We start from the raw sequence: 15,705 nt of genomic DNA, 5'->3' as shown, positions 1-15,705 counted from the left end.
TTCAGCCGCTGCTAGCGCGAGAAGCAGGCGGGCGACGTGCTCCCGTAGTCTGGGAGCAGGCCAGTCAGAAAGCCGGAGGGAGAAGATTGCAAGCCGTGGAAGCCAATAGAAATCTGAAGGCATGGGTTAAATCCCAGCCAATGGGGGAGCTACCATGCCCTTTTTTAAGACCGGTAGCGAAGGCGAAGGGGCGGTCACTGGGGATTGGCTACCGTGGGTCTCCGAGGGGGTGGGGCCTTCCGGCTGGACGCGGCTAGGCCAATGGCGGCGGCGGGGCGAGGGAGGGGGCGGGGCCACGCGGCAGGCGGGGCCGGGCCGGGAGTGCGGGGCTGGGGCGAGCTCGGCCGCCGCCTCCCCACCCGCGGGCAGCGGCGTCCGGTGTGAGGGGCTCGGGCTCCGCGCCGCTCCCAGCAGGCGAGGCAGGAGCTGCCGCCGCGCGGGAGGTAAGGCGGGGCCTTGCCCGAGGCCCCCTCCCCTGGCTGAGCCCGTCGCCCCTCGTACAGGCCCCTCCCGCCCCCTCGTCCCGGCGGGGCCTGGGCCAGGGCCCTTCCCCTCAGCCTTCCCGGGGGCCTAGCCCCGCCGCGGCCCGCTCCGCCGCCTCCCTTCCCGCGGGAGGCGCCATTCTTTCCGGACACCCCCTCCTCCACCGCCCCGGGGCGCGCTCCGCGGGCCCAGGCCTCGCCGCCCCCTCCTTCCTCCTGCGGCGCCGGCCTCGGCTTCCTCCCCCGCCTGGCGGCCGCGGCGGGCCGGGCGGCCGTTACCCCACGCGCGGGGCGCCCACGCGCCACGCCCCTCCGCGTGCGGGGCTGCGCCCGCCCCGCGCCGCCCCCCTGTGTCTTCCCCCCAGGGAGCTGCAGCCTCCGTCCCGCTGGCGGGGGGGAGCAGGGGGCCGGCGCTCCGGCTCCCGGTCGCCGTGGCGTTTCTCTCTCCCGCTGACTCGCCGGAGGCGGTTGGCGTGCGCTCCGCGGCCCACCGCCGGCTCGCTCTCCTGCTCCCCCGTGGGTGGGTCGGTCTCGTTTCAACCCGGTGTGCGCGGGTTTAAAGCGAGTGAGGCGGTGAAATTCGCGTCTGCACGCTCGTTTCCCTTGTCCCATCCCCCCCCGAGAGGCTGATCAGAAACCAGAGTAAAACAAGTGGCTTAAAACTGCTTCCTCCGTGATGTAATTCCTTTTTTTATGTGTGACACATTCTGAATACTCCCTACTCCTTCAGCTTTCCAGAGAGCCTCCCGTACCTCCGGCTCTCGGGGTCTGGCTCGGGAGCGTTTCTGCTGGTATGTGGCTGCTCAGAGTCCTCCTCTGGCAGGGAAAGAGTGCTCTGGTTTCTTTCCTTTTCTCACCCGTCTGCAACCTGCTTTAGTAAAGGGATTAAACCTATTTACAGGAAAAAAGGTGGGTTTTAAAATTAGAATAAATCTTTGGCTCTTAAGCCAAGTGTCATTTAAACCGTTTGCATATGAGGATGTTACTCCTGAAACAGCCTAGGTGTTTCAGCCTCCCCCTGTTACTACAGCAGCTGCTGAGACGGAACTTCTCATGAGGCCTTCCTCATTGGCCTTCTTACCCAGCAACACTTGCTTAGAGTTGCTTAAGCTGAGGTGGTGCTTTGCATTTGCCTTTAATTCTTAGCAACTTCCTAAATTTTAAATTTAAGTGGCCTTTGGGTTTTTACCCAAAGGCAATATTTAGCTGTCAGGACAAGCTCAGTTCTTCCTTTTGGAAGTTGTCCCTCACAGCTTAGTTCAAGGCTGCTCTTCTCCCAAGCTTGGTATCTGCTCTTTTGGATGGACTTGTCTGTGGAACCTAAGCTTGCTCATGAGATAAAGTTGAAAGCAAATTGCCTTTGTCCCTTCTAAGAGCATGTAAGGTAAGCACCTGTCTCTTAAGGTGACAGCTTCATTCTGTGGAAATTGCTACTGATGTTAGCTTAATGTCTCTCAAGTGTTTTCTGCATTCAGTTGTTGTAAGCTTGTAACTATAAAGTGAAACATAGTATTTTGTAGGTGAGTAAACAGCTATAGCATTCTGCATGTCTGGTATCTGGTTCCTGGTATAAAATAGTAAGCCAGTGTACAAGTTGTTGGAGGGAATGGTGTGACGGGCACAAGGCGGGGGTGTTTCCCGATATTTTTGCTCAGTTAAGTAATTTAATATGGTAGAGATTCAAGCATGCCAGCTTGTGCTTTAATAGAGCTTTCAGTTATGTTTAGCAAGCTGGATTGAAGTACATGTTGAAGTACAGTTGAAAATACATCCTTGGTATGGTGTGCCTAGAAAATAGATTTAGGGTTTTGGGGGAAGAAATGCTGCAGACCCTGAAATCAATTGTAATCTGTATGTTACTGTTCCCAGTTAGAGATGGCCTGATCTGTAGCTGAAGTCAGATCTGAGTCTTGAGATAGACTTCTAATTTCAATATTGTACATAATTTGAAAATAAGCCATACACTGCCTCTGCATGGAAAAGTGTACATCTTGATGATATTTTTATTGTAATAAATATAATTAACTTAAACATGTCTACTGTATCTAAAGTATTACATACTTTATCATAGTGGTGCTGATTATACAGTTAAACTGATGTATTGGGTAGTTGTCAGCAAATGAGTGTTCTAGTGGTTGCTCTTTGAAAGAAAGAGGCAGTTTAAGGGTATTGGAGATCTCGGGGGATCTGTATCTTTACTACCAGAATGTCATAGTGTTCAATGCTTGTTAGAGGACACGTTGTGATGCCCGTGGCTTAAGCATTGAGTGTTCTGTTAGGTCTGTGCATGCTGATGACTGAAGTCAGAGTGACTTGCTTCATTCTCAGTTAGGAGTTATATTTTATAAAGTGAGGTTAATGTTTTCTAAATGAAGAACATATTTAGAAACATGCAAATAAAACCAGTACATTAGGTTTTTTAATTCTGCTCAAAAGGAATTCGGAACAAAAAGTCTGTGGGAGTCTTCAGTAGGAGCTAAACTCAAGCAAAGAAATGAAATGACAAAAGTAGGTTGGCAAAGTGGTAGAGTTTAACAGTCCATTTCTTGCTTTTCTGCAAAGAGTAAATATTTTTTCTTTTCTGGTCAAGTAGTTGTCTGAAGAGCTGGTTCAGGAGAGAGGCAAGGGAGTTATTAATCATTAAGAAAGAGCTTGAGTTGTTTCCTGTGGGGCAGTTATTAAGTTATCTTCCCTAGAAGATCAGTGAGGTGTTTATAGTAAGAAACACTCCTTCTGCCTAAGAAAGCTTTACTGGAGGGTGGGGGGACATAGGGACAATCCTATAGTTATTAATATAATAGTTCAGAATTAGCAAGCTGATAAAAGTGATAGTAATTATGAAATACATACTTTTCTTTGGCACGTTGTCTTGGATGTAGCCATTTTTCTTTGCCCTTTAGCATTTTTTTCTTACCTTCAAATTAATAATTTCTTACCAGAAGTTTTTATTTAATTTGAGGCAGTCTTGTATTTAGTATCTAACTAGGTTCAACTGTGGGGCCAGGGGGGGAGAATAATGTCAAACTGACAGCACTTTTTTTTTTAGTAGATTAGGAGTATCTTGAGCATCCCAGGTCAGAATATTGTCAAGATGTGTTCTCTTTGATTCTAATTATAAGACTAAAAGTCTTTTGGAACTTACTTCCCAACAATTGGCCAAATTTGTTGGAGGTGGTGTTTTTTGTAAGTGCATCAAATAAACATTTAGCTGATTTTAGTAACTTCTTTTGATATTATTCTGCAGAGTGGCTTCTTCCCAGTGTCACAGTAACATTTATATACTGTCATTCTTTCCTTGACCTGAAACCAAAGCGGGATTAATAAAGTTTGTTCTTTGCAAGGTAGATGCATGCAGTGTATACAGCAGTGGTTCAATCTTCCCTCTTTTCCAGATGCTTTAGACTTGTGCTAATGTTGGCAAACCTGTGATGGTACAGCTTTTTGTAGCAAACGGGATTGTTAATTTAATTCTGGTCATCCTTTGCCAACTAACTTATTAGAGACACTTCAGCTTCCTAGGCCTGGCTTTAGATGTTTAATAATGTTTTAACCAAGACTAGTAAGTGTAAAATGTGAGAAAGGACCTCTCAAATCTAAATAAACTACACTAGGAGTTCTTCATCGTGCCATAAAAATGCCCCATTAGTGTTGTCTGGCTTTAGTCTTGTTTATTTGGAGCTAGACTTTGAAGAGCCTTTTGTTTGTAGTAATTAAAAGGCAAGTTCAGTGCTCAAGAGTGTTTTAACATTGCTTTGCATTCTTGCTCTTGTCCTTCCTCTGCTGTAACCTTCTTTGCTCCCTTTTTCTGTTTTTAGCTACTCTGCCCTACATTGGCTCTTGCCTGCATCTCTTCCACCAAATGACTATTCCAGTTGCTCCGTCTATCTCTGTCCTTTACCACTTCCCATACTGTTCAGCAAGTCTGCTAATGCTTTCTCTTTCTTTGAGGTAAGGAAAACTTAGCACCGAAGTCTTGCATTTCAATTCTGGGATCTGTTACCAGGCTAGAGCAGCAGACCTGTCAGCTGCAGGGAGGATTCCACCTGTCTTTCTAGCCTGGGCTGAAGCATGCAGAGATGTGAATGACTGTGCTTGAGATCAGTTTTATCTCCAGTGAGTACATGTGAACAGGTGTTTACATGATCTGAAGCTGGCCACATCTAGGTAATACATAAGGCAGACGTAAAGCAAAAGGCATGTTTCTGAGACTGTAGCTGCTAATATCCTATTAAGAATCAAAATAGAATATAACTTCTAATTTGAGAAATTTCTTTTACTTTTCAGAAGGATTTTTTGAGCCCAAAGTTAAAGGCTGTTATGTTATATATCAGGGGATGACAGGTTAGTATCTACTTCCTGTTTTTTTTATTCTTGGATGTCTTCCCAATATCTCTGAAGGAATTGGCTGACCTGTCCTGGAAGTGCCTGAACAGCAGTGCTTGAACCACTGTGGTTTTCAGCCAGGGTGTTAATGTAGGCCAAAATTGTGTTTGTAGCTGAAGATGAACTGTAAACTGTATCAGTTCTAATAAGTTGCTTTTCAGTTGTTTCTGTTAAGAATGTGATCAACCTGCACTGAAAGGAGGGGAGTCCACCTCTGGGGCTCTTGTGTTAGCAGTCTGATTCTAGCCTTTTGCATGTGGATCAATTTTTAGGTTTTGCTTTTTATATATATTTGTATATATTTTAGGATATGATATACAGCGATGGAATTATGCAACTCACAATACAACTAAGTCTCTTACATTGCAAATGCTGCCTGTATTTCTTAGCAAGTAGTTAATAGAAATAGCAGAATCTTCCTTTGTCTTTAACGCTTTATAGCACTAGCACCCAAAGTTTTAATGCAGTATTGTTTTAGTGGAGTGGGAAGAGGATGTAATGTTTGGGTCTCCAATTCTGTAGAACCTGCGTTGATGGTCCAGTACCTCCCATATGCTGGGTCTTGCTCAGTGTGCCCATACTGATGATAATTTAAGGGAATATGAGTTACTTTGCAGGGAGGGGATGGTGGCAGCCAAGCACGAGGTGCAGGCTGTTTCCTGCCCCTGCCAGGCCTTCTGGGGGGTTGGATTAATTGTCTTTGTGGCCACTCTTGGAGCCATTTGGTTATCTTTACTTGATGACAAAGTTTATAGATGTAGCCACATAATAACTTCAGGTACTGAGAGAAGGAGCTTTTGGGTTTAAGAACTCTTGTATTGAAATATTTCTGACAAGGACTTCTGGAAGATCTAGTTTTGCAGATTTGCTTCTAGGTATTTCAAGTGAACAGTGTCTTAGTGTCTGCAATTATATAATTTGTGAATCTGTATGTATACTCTGTCCCATTGTCCAAGTCATCAGTGAAGATAGTAAACAGTTTTGGTCCCAGTATTAATCCCTGGGGTACACCACTGTGACTGGCTTCCAGCTGGACTTCATGCCATTCATCACAACCTCTTGAACCCAGCAGTGCAGCCCGTTTTCAGTTCACCTCACTGTCCGCTTATTTAGTTGGTACTTCATCAGCTTGTCTATGAAGATGTGATGGTAGACAGTGTCAGAAGCCTTACTAAAGTAGAGATGAACAGCATCCACTGCTCTCCCATCAAGGTTACAAGGTTGGTCAGGCATGACTTCCCCTTCATAAATCCGTGCTGACTATTCCCAGTCACATTGCCCTTCATATGTTTGGGAATGGCTTCCAAGTTTACTTGCTTCAACAGCTTCCCTCCACTCGGCACTGGTGAGGCCACACCTGGAGTACTGTGTCCAGTCTGGGGTCCCTAGTACAAGAGAGATGGAGCTACTGGAGAGAGTCCAGTGGAGGTCCACTAAGATGATTAAGGGACTTTCTTCATATGAAGAAAGGCTGAGAGAGCTGGGACTGTTCAGCCTAGAGAAAAGAAGGCTCAGCAGGATCTCCTCAGTGGGTATAAATACCTGAAGGGAGGGTGCAAAGAAGGCAGAGCCAGGTTCTTCTCAGTGGTGCCCAGTGACAGGACAAGAAGCAACAGGCACTAACTGAAACAGAGAAGGTTCCCTCTGAACATCAGGAAGCACTTTTTTACTGTGAAGGTGACTGAGCACTGGCTGGTGACTGAGTCTCCATGCTTTGAGATATTCAAAAGCCATCTGGACATGGTCCTGGGCAACTGACTCTAGGTGGCCCTGCTTGAGCAGGGGGCTTGGACAAGTCAACCTCCAGCAGTCCCTTCCAATGTGAGATTCTGTGAGATTTTTTTAAAAGTTTGTTTAAATGTTTCTTTTCCTGATCCTCTTTCACTGATGATAAGTCTTCCTTACACCAGGTCTCAGGGCGTGGGATTCCTGAAGGCAGGTCTTACCGGTGAAGAAGGCATAGAGTAGTACCAAAGTCTTTTTTTATGTGTCCTTTGTCACCAGGTCCCCTACCCCATTCAGCAGCAGGCTCACACCTTGCCTAGTCTTACCTTCCTTTAGCTCCTGAAGCACCTGTAGAAGCCATTCTTGCTGTCTGTCTTGTACTTCATGTCCCTTGCCAGATTCAACTCCAAGTGGGCTTTGGCTTTCCTAATCCCATCCCTGCATGCTCAGACAGTGTCTTGCTTCATCCTGGGTCACCTGGCCCTGCTTCCACCTCTTCTGTTTCTTTGTTTGAGTTTTGTCAGGAGCATCTTGTTCATTCATGCAGGCCTACTGCCACCTTTGCTTAACATCCTGCACATAGGGATGGACCATTCCTGAGGTTGCAGGAAGTGATCATTGCAAGTATCACCTCTTTACAGTTCTTAAAAATGATGGAGTAGTAGCAGAATAGCTTTCTGTCCATCCTTCAGTTTTCAATTGCATGCTCTTAGAAGAGGTGAAAGTAGTAGGCCACTAGAGCATATTTTGTGAAACCAAGAACAGATGCCCAAGTTAGCAAATACTGAGTTATCCTCTTGTATCAAATCTCTGATTCTGGGAAGCTATATAGGATTTGTTGGAGCATTTGATGCTACTTTTTTTTATAAATACAACAGACTATGATTTATCATTTTGAAAACTTTTGTCTAAAGGTAAAAGTGTTCTGTTTAGGCATGTAGATGATTTTTTTTTTACATTTTTAATACCTGTATAGGCAGCATTTCAGCATTTGTCAAAATGGTTCTGTTTTACTGCTTTGATAGACACTACACCTTATTCTGTTTTTAAATTGTTTTTCCAGACTTTCACTGGGATGTAAGGAGTTGTCACCAATATGCTCTTCCATTGACTATTGATGGAATGGAAAAGAGGTTGATATCAATGTTCACAAAGTTGGGCTTCTTAATTCTTCAAAACCAGTGACAAAATGTTCAGATCTTCCAGTCTTTGCTGATGCCCTGCACCTATTTACAGGTTAATTTATTAAGTTAATTTATAAATTTATTAAGTTCCTTGATACAAAAGCATTTCTTTAATGCATCTGCATAGGTTTTTTGTTGAACATGTTACTAGGAAATAGCTACTGGTGTGTATCTAAGAGCCTGTGACTCATTTCTCCAGTTTTTAGGGGTTTTTTTACATAAACAAAACTGACTTTTCAAAATAGGCTCACAACCTTCTGAGTCAATGCTCCATTGCCTTGTACAGATGTGGCATCTGGGTGGTCTGTGAGCTTCCAGGTGGCATGACTAGAGAGTTGCTAGGATTCAGGAACCTGATGAGACTAATACATTTCAACAGTCTTTTTGTGATACTCCATCACTAACCTCTCTAAGCTAGCAGCACTTCTGTAACTACTAGTGCTCATTGTGGAGGGTAATACTGCCTGGGTTTGGATATTCCTGGTATGTCTTAATGTTTGGAGGCTGTTATATATGTATCTATGATCTCACAACTGGATAATCTTTTCTTTGGAAGCTGCCTTCTCCAAATAAAGTGGGTCTCAGCAGGAAGCTGAGCTGTGTATGGATGAATTTCTTTCCTCGAGGAACTTTGCTTGCTGGAATAGTATTTTTAGACTTGCAGAAAGTAGCAAGGGTTGGCTGGTGAAGAAGGAAAAATGGCTGTCTACTTTGGATGACCAGCAACAACATGTAATCTTCCACTTTGCTAAGCAGAGTTGCATTGATAGGATATTAATATATTAACTCTCCTTAAAATAGAGAAGCATCCATTCCCTCTGGAGTATGCTGCACCTGATTCTGTCAGTCAGGAGCAAGTAAAATGGATATTGTCAGACCAATTTGAGAGGCTTTGTGTGCTGATACAGTGAAGAAGCTGATATAACTGTAAAGCTTAGAGTTGCAGAAAATGACTGTTGGGTTTTCATGTGGTTGTCAGATTCAGATTGGTATCTGTTCTCTGCCCCTTTTTCTAAAAGTCAGCATTCAAGCAGTTATTTCTCACTTTGTTCCCAGCTGAGGCTTGGGAATAATAGTGATCTCTATAAGGGTTCATGAAATTACAATTTTTGTGTTTCTCAATGGTCTATTAAAAAATAGAATTCATGCTTTCAAGACAATGACAGATAATGTTGTGATTTTCTTCTGTCACTATAGGATGCCTCGCTTGTACAGCCTGTTTCTCTGGCTTATTAAATCTTTGAATCAATGCCTGAATGTAAAAAAACCTGTCCCATTGCACTTTGACTTGTTTCATTTTAGTCTTCTAAATGCCCCAATAGCCTAATGTGATAACTGCTCACTTTATTTTGTGGTGTCTTGTAGCTGGTCTCTGCAAGTGGTTTGGAGGTATAGTGCAGAGTTTCATATAATGATATGAACAGCCAAAAACTTGCAAACTCTGGTAAACAAAGGTCATAGTCTTAAAGGTACAGTGTATGCCTACTTTGAAGGTGGGAAGTTAGTGTAGTGATGCAGTTTTAATTTGTTTTATCAGGGTTTTACTGTTGTACTTGAAGAAGGCAAAATTCTGTGCAACTTGGAGGAACATTTTACCTTCTGTAAAGATACAATTTTATCTTTTCCAGAAAACTCTCAGAAATGCCAGATCAGGTTAATAGCAAAAAGCTGGTTTGAGCACATTTCTGCAGACTTCTTCCCTGACAGTATGTGACACATTGGCCTAAGGCATAGGACATGAGCAGTCTAGTTTTGGAAAGTACTGCTGTTCCCAGAATGCATTTTTCTCTGGTGGATAGAGATTTACCAGTATCACCTGCAGCAAGATGTCAGGAGTGGCTTCTCTGTGATAATAGTCACGGTGTTTGTATTCAGTTCTGTCCTTTGTGTTCCGTAAGGAAGAATTGATCAGAGTGGAAGTCCTCTCTATCTAGAAATTTGCCAGACTAGTAGATAATGGTTCTATTTGTGGAAGCAGGAAACTTGGCTACAAGAACTGGGAAGCAGACAAGAGTACTAGCCACTCTTGCCAGGAGTCATTCTGCTGCTTTTTCTCTTGTTCTTGAGATTATATTAGGTAGGAACAAATTTTCATTCTGGGCTGATGGATATAAATTTAATCTCAAGAGTTTCAGATGTGGCTTGCTTGTTAATGCAATGTCCAGTTCATGGTCCTTTACTGGAGGAGAAGAAGAGCCAGCAGTGTTCCTGGTGAAGGAGACAGGGCTCTAGCTGTGGCAGCAGGCCTTCAAGCTGCTTCTTGAGCTGTGACTCCTTGCTGTGGCACAGGAAGCCATGCAAGTCTAAGATGAGATTGAAAGGTGCTGGACCTCCGGAGGTCTGGGACTGTTGAAAGTCCAAACTGTTGGAATCTGAGGCAAGTGGGTTATCTATGCTGGCTGTGCAGGAATGAGATAGCCCCAGGAAAATAGGAATACGGGTAGTTAGAAATAAGAATGTTGGAGTCTCAGTTTGGAGGGGTCAGAGGCAAGAGATACCCAGGCTTCCTAGGGTTTCGTAGGGGAACTACAGAAATGGTTGCAGCTCCTTATCTGAACACTTTGGAACATCACTTGTAGGGTCTGGTCAGCCCTGCTCTGGGTTTTGGTGCATGGCCTGCCTGGGAGTCAGAGGGATAGGTTGGTAACATGGCTAGTGGTTTGCATCAAAATAAGGCAGGGTAGGAAAACTGATTTTGAGCAGCCGTGTTAACAGCGCATTAGTATACTCGAGGCAGTTATCTTGTGAAAAGATGCTGTTCAATCGTTCTCCTTTAATACAAAGAAGAGGGCTTTGTTCAGAAAGTGGTGTGGCCTTCCTGGATGTGTTCTGGGACTGGAGGGAGCAATGCATTTACTCTAATGTGTGTGCTAAAATAAATGTTCAAAATATTTCTGCTTTGGTCTGTTTTGTCACCTGCAAATGTACAAAAAAAAAAGTGCTACCAAGCAGTTCTACCATAGTTCTTCTGAATTGCGAGGATTAAAATTCTGAGCAGCTGATGGCAGTTTACAGTGCCTTGTGGTCTGTATACATTTTGGTTATTACTTTATCAAACATCTGAAAGCTCAGGGGTGAAGCCAAGTAATACTTAATATTGCTGCATCTTTCTTGTTCCTGACAGCCCAGTAAATGCCTATGTTAAAAGCTTTCTTATTTCAAACCACTGCAGTGTTACTAGTTTGAGTAAACACGGAGGAGACTCTTAAGGGCTCAAGTTGCCAACTATGAATGCCAGAAAATAAAAACGGGGTTGAAGGAACCTGCTCCTTCATTTTCAAGGTCTAGAATAAAAAGATCACAAAACTGCCAGTATTTTGCCTGAAACTTCTAGTCACACTTTCTAGAATAGTCACCATTTTAACCACTAGATAGGGAGTGGGCTTAAGGCAAGTGGGTTTGGACGGCTTTCCAACTGTATTAAGCAATTACATCACTTATCAGGCATTCATAGCAGAAGCTTCTTAAATTCTTTTTTTTACAATGTGCATAGCACTTAAATGTTGTCAGAAGTTCCTCTCCAAACTGTCAAAATGGTATTCCTTTGGGATTCAGAAATGCTGAGTGCTTGGTCTGCTATGGGTGTTTTCCAGGGACACTAAAATTACGGTATCTTGAAGTGTAATTGTAACTGGGCTTGAGGGCTGTAATCTCTTCAGTGAGGGTTCCCCAGCAAAAAAAGCCTACTACAGGGCAGGTCTGTAATAATTTATTGGGAAAATTTTTCCTTTGAGCTATTAAGAAATACTCTGGAGGTGCTCTTTTTATCACTTGCATAGTAGTAAATCTGTACACTGCTACAATTTATACATTGGCAACCATTGCACAACCTTACCATACAATGGAGAGCTCAATTTTCCTCAAACTTCACATGGGTACATATGGAATGAATGATAGTAATGCTGATTCATTATTTCCAAGAATGACCAGTGATTTTTTTTTTTAATATATACAACTGACTAGCTGATGTCACTCTGCACCCACAGCAGGAACACAGGCAGGTGTACTATCTGGGTGTGAAAAAGTGCAGCACACTCTCATGGAGGTGGAGTGCCACTCCAAACTTCTTTTTTCCTCCCTACTACCGTGAACTCAATCCTCTTTCAACATGAGCTGTCTAGTGTCTTTCAGAATTGTACAAGGCACACAACGTCATTTAACAGCAAGCACATTAACTGGTGTAGATATTCCCACATGTCCTAGAAAGGTTAGGAAAAGGCACACACATACCCACTGGAATTCTCCGTACTGCTATCTTTTCCTTGTTCACACTAGTTCGTACTGTGGTTCCTGGCTGCAGCCTGGAAGTCCTTGGCATTGATTATGCATTGAATAGACACTTCTGTACTGTTTGGGGGTGTTTTGTTCTTTGTTGTCTGATAGTGATCCTAAGCACTGCTGGTCAGGGTGAAGTGCCAGCAGTACCATCTCTGAGTACACCTTTGGGGAGTTAATATGCTGTGGGCAGAAGCTTGATGGAACAGCTGTGCTTCACTCTTAGCTAGAGAAAAATACAGCCGTTATTTTAAAACTGCTTAGATCCTCTTCTGTAAGGACAGGGTATTCCAGGAAACAACACAAAACTGTAGCTGAATTCAGATATTTATAACTTCAAGCACAATTTAATTGTGCTCACTGGGTAGCGTCAATTCAGTGTCTAAATATAGGTCCTTAAGCTTTTTTTTGGTTCCAGCAGTGGTATCAAAATATTCAGCCAATTTAAGTTGTTACAAGACATGAATGTATAATGAAACTCATTTTGAGGGCAAGAATCCCATATGCTGCCACATAGCACAAAACAGGTCTTAAAGCTTGTAGAAACTTGTTTTCTGCTGAGGATATTGTCTTTCCTTCCTCCTTTTTGTTAGAGAGATTTGCAAGATGGTTTTTGCCACTTCATGTAAGTATTGCAAGGACTGTGTGGGTAGGAAGTCCTTTTGAATGAAAGGGACATGGTGTAACTGATGTACGGTTACATCTGTATCATCTAGCTGCTTGGAGAAGAAACTTCAACATGCGGATCAGCTACATTAGAAGGGCCCAGGCACCATGGCGATCACTTCTATAGGATCTGCTGCCTATGTGGTGATTGGAGATGTGGGTTGTCAGTATGATGGCCCTACATGATTATCTGATTGGAAAGGAGCAGCCTAGCAGGCAATAGTAAATCATATTGGAGTTGCAATATGTGTAGAAAGCAGAGGGTAGGCAAAGGTGTTAAGATAAAAAATAAACAGAACTGATAGGAGAATTTTTCTGTGCATAGAAATAATTGTGGGCCCAATTGCTACTAGGTTGCTTGAGGGCATTCCACTTAGGTGGATTTATTGTTGCAATTAAACAGTAGTCCTTGGCATTAAGCATCTTCAGCTTTAAATCTCTTCCTTGGAGACAGTCCAGTTAATTGGAATATATGTTATTGCCTAGTTTTGTATTATTTATGCCATTGACTATAATGCAATTAAAAACACTTAAAATCTATGCAATGATACCCAAGAAATTATTTTTGCTGTTCAGCCAGGCTCAGTTTCTTCTGCTCTAGCTGTTACATGAAGCAGGTGCAGTAATATAGTGATAGATATCCAATATGCATCCAGTATTTTCTGTACATCCTAGAGAATTTACATACAAAATATGTATCTGATGCTATATGCACGCACACACTTTTTTTTTGGTGACACATGGAGGAATGGGTTAACTTCTTGTTAGAATAAGTTATTCCACCCCTTCAAAGAGGTGCTGCCTCTTTTTTGGTGGTTAAAATTATTATGATTCTTAGTGACCAAAAGCAGTTCCAGTGAGGGCTGACCCATGTGAAATGTACACTTTGGGTTAAAAAAACAATTCCCATTGAAATGATGTGTGGTTAGATACCATCATCCTAAAGTTTTTAATTGCATACAAGGCTTTGTCAAAATTTCAAAGCACATCAGGTGTCTTGAATGGGGACTGAAGTTCTGTGCTTCATTGTTCACTTTGTGGCAATGTAATGAGTGCTATACTGTTTTGTTGCACCTCTATTAACATAGTATTGCTGAATTTTAACTCTTACTCATGCCTTCATAGTCATCAGCACCAACTGATTTTCTTACTGTTGTCACTTAGTCTGTCTCTAAGCAAAATACAGGAAACGGTGATAAAAGGTCCTAGTTCTTGATCGCATAAGTCATCGTTGATATTAAGGTTTACATAAAGTAGTTTTAGTGACTATCCTGTATTTACACTGTGAAGTTAAGTATACTGTGAGGATGCTAGCGTAGTTCAAGAAGTCACTGAAAAAATGCACTAAAGTGATTTTGAGCATTGTTGGCACATTGCAATGGGAAGTAGAACAGGTTGTGTTAAGCCATCACAGGAGTTATTTTGGAAATTTATAGAATTTTTGGATCTTTACAAATCAGTTTAAGTACAGGCAAAGGTAGCACGTACTTACTAGTTCATGTCTTAGCATATGAACATTTGAAATTAAACATTGTATAGTGTGTTATTTCCTGATGTGTGTGTACAGGATAATAGGTATAACCAAAGTAACTTTCTAACTATAAGTCTTGCATAGCTATGACATACTAGCTGATAAAGATTTGGGGCAGTATTAACATTTCTGTATTTATGGCTTTACCGTTTGGGGAAATTTTCTTATGTGAGCATTGGGAGGGTAGCTCTTGACAACAACTAATCTCATTCCTTTTGTGGGCCAAACCGTTTTAAAGTTTCTTGTATATGTTGAGGGGGTTGCTCTTGGAATTACACAGTCAGCAAACGGCTCTTCCAGCATAAAACATGTAAGCAGTGTTCTCACAATCAAAATGTATTTTACATCTGGGTTTATTGAAACAAGTCATTAGTGAAAACTTGAGACATATATTCAATATCCGTCTTTTTTTTTTCCCTTTGGTTGTTTTTACTTGTTCAGTGTTTAAGAATTTATTCTTAATCAGTTAATTTTAGATTATTGTACTTTTGTTATGATACTGTGCCCACTTTAAGGAACAGTGAAGCTTACAACCACTGGCTTGGTAGATTTCTTGAAGAAAATAGATGTTTGGAAGAAGCAAGTAGCCCAGAGAGTAGAGGCAGAGGTAAAAGGTACCTACCTCCTGAAGGGGATAAAAATCCATCTGCTAACTGATTGTGAAAGAAGAGGAAAGGTGTGGGGAGGAAATACCTGAATCAAAAAACATGAGGCTTGCAGAGAGCTTATCTCAGGAAGACTGTTCTTGTTAAGAGGTGATGGGGACAACCTATTTCATTTGCTCTGCCTGAGAGAGGAAATGTGCAGAGTCCCATTACAAATGGGTCATGTGGCTAAATCAGGTCTTTGAAAGGAAAATAAAACTGAAATTCTGTATGAAGTAGGAGAAGCTGACCTGGGTAATTTCGCACCCTCATGAAGAAGGGCAGCTTGCTACATTGCAGCTTGGGCCGCAAGAAGCTGGGTGAACACACTGGAGAAAAATCCCTCTGTCGTGCTTTTCCTGTAGCTCTCTAAGTACCTGCTCTTGGTTGCTGTCACTGTTACTTTTCCTCTGGTAAAAGACAGGATGGGGGGAGAAGAGAAATAAAGAAGACTAAGATGAGGATGAAAACTGTAGACTTTAAAAAGAAACAGGGCAGAGCAACTTCTGTTCTCACTATTCCTCCAGGAGATGGTGGATGCTGCTCAGTGCTGTTGTTTAGAAATGGAAAGATACTAGGTAAGTGGTTTTTTGATCAAGAAGACTGAGGAAGAAGCTCTGTGACTTTATGGGGTCTTGAATCTGGGGAGCAGACACTAGAAAAGGAGGGAGGAATGGTAAGCAGTAATTCATAAGATGGTACTGCAAGAAAACTGCAGTGTGTAACCAATATACGTGTGTGCCAGGATCTCCATTTTCCTGCAGAACATGCATAACTGGAGCTGTGGGCTGCTGCTGGAGATGGCATTCTTGACT

The 15,705-nt window shown here is 42.7% G+C and overlaps 1 protein-coding gene across 2 annotated transcripts in view; it reads left to right on the top strand.

Moving 5' to 3' along the window:
• The first annotated feature begins 385 nt into the window (after positions 1 to 385).
• SETD3 (SET domain containing 3, actin histidine methyltransferase) overlaps positions 386 to 15,705 on the top strand; it is a 63,402-nt gene continuing 48,082 nt past the window's right edge. Inside the window, exon 1 of one of the 2 annotated variants that reach the window (XM_050897319.1) lies at positions 386 to 443. The gene's annotated coding sequence lies outside the window, so the exon portion shown is untranslated. Of the gene's footprint in view, positions 444 to 7,743; positions 7,827 to 15,705 lie in introns of those variants that run through there. The other variant, XM_050897318.1, reaches the window with a different exon arrangement.

This window comes from Gymnogyps californianus, chromosome 5 (genome assembly GCF_018139145.2).
Source record: "Gymnogyps californianus isolate 813 chromosome 5, ASM1813914v2, whole genome shotgun sequence".
NCBI classification, from domain to species: Eukaryota; Metazoa; Chordata; class Aves; order Accipitriformes; family Cathartidae; genus Gymnogyps; species Gymnogyps californianus.
This window is presented reverse-complemented; position numbering and strand designations above follow the sequence as displayed.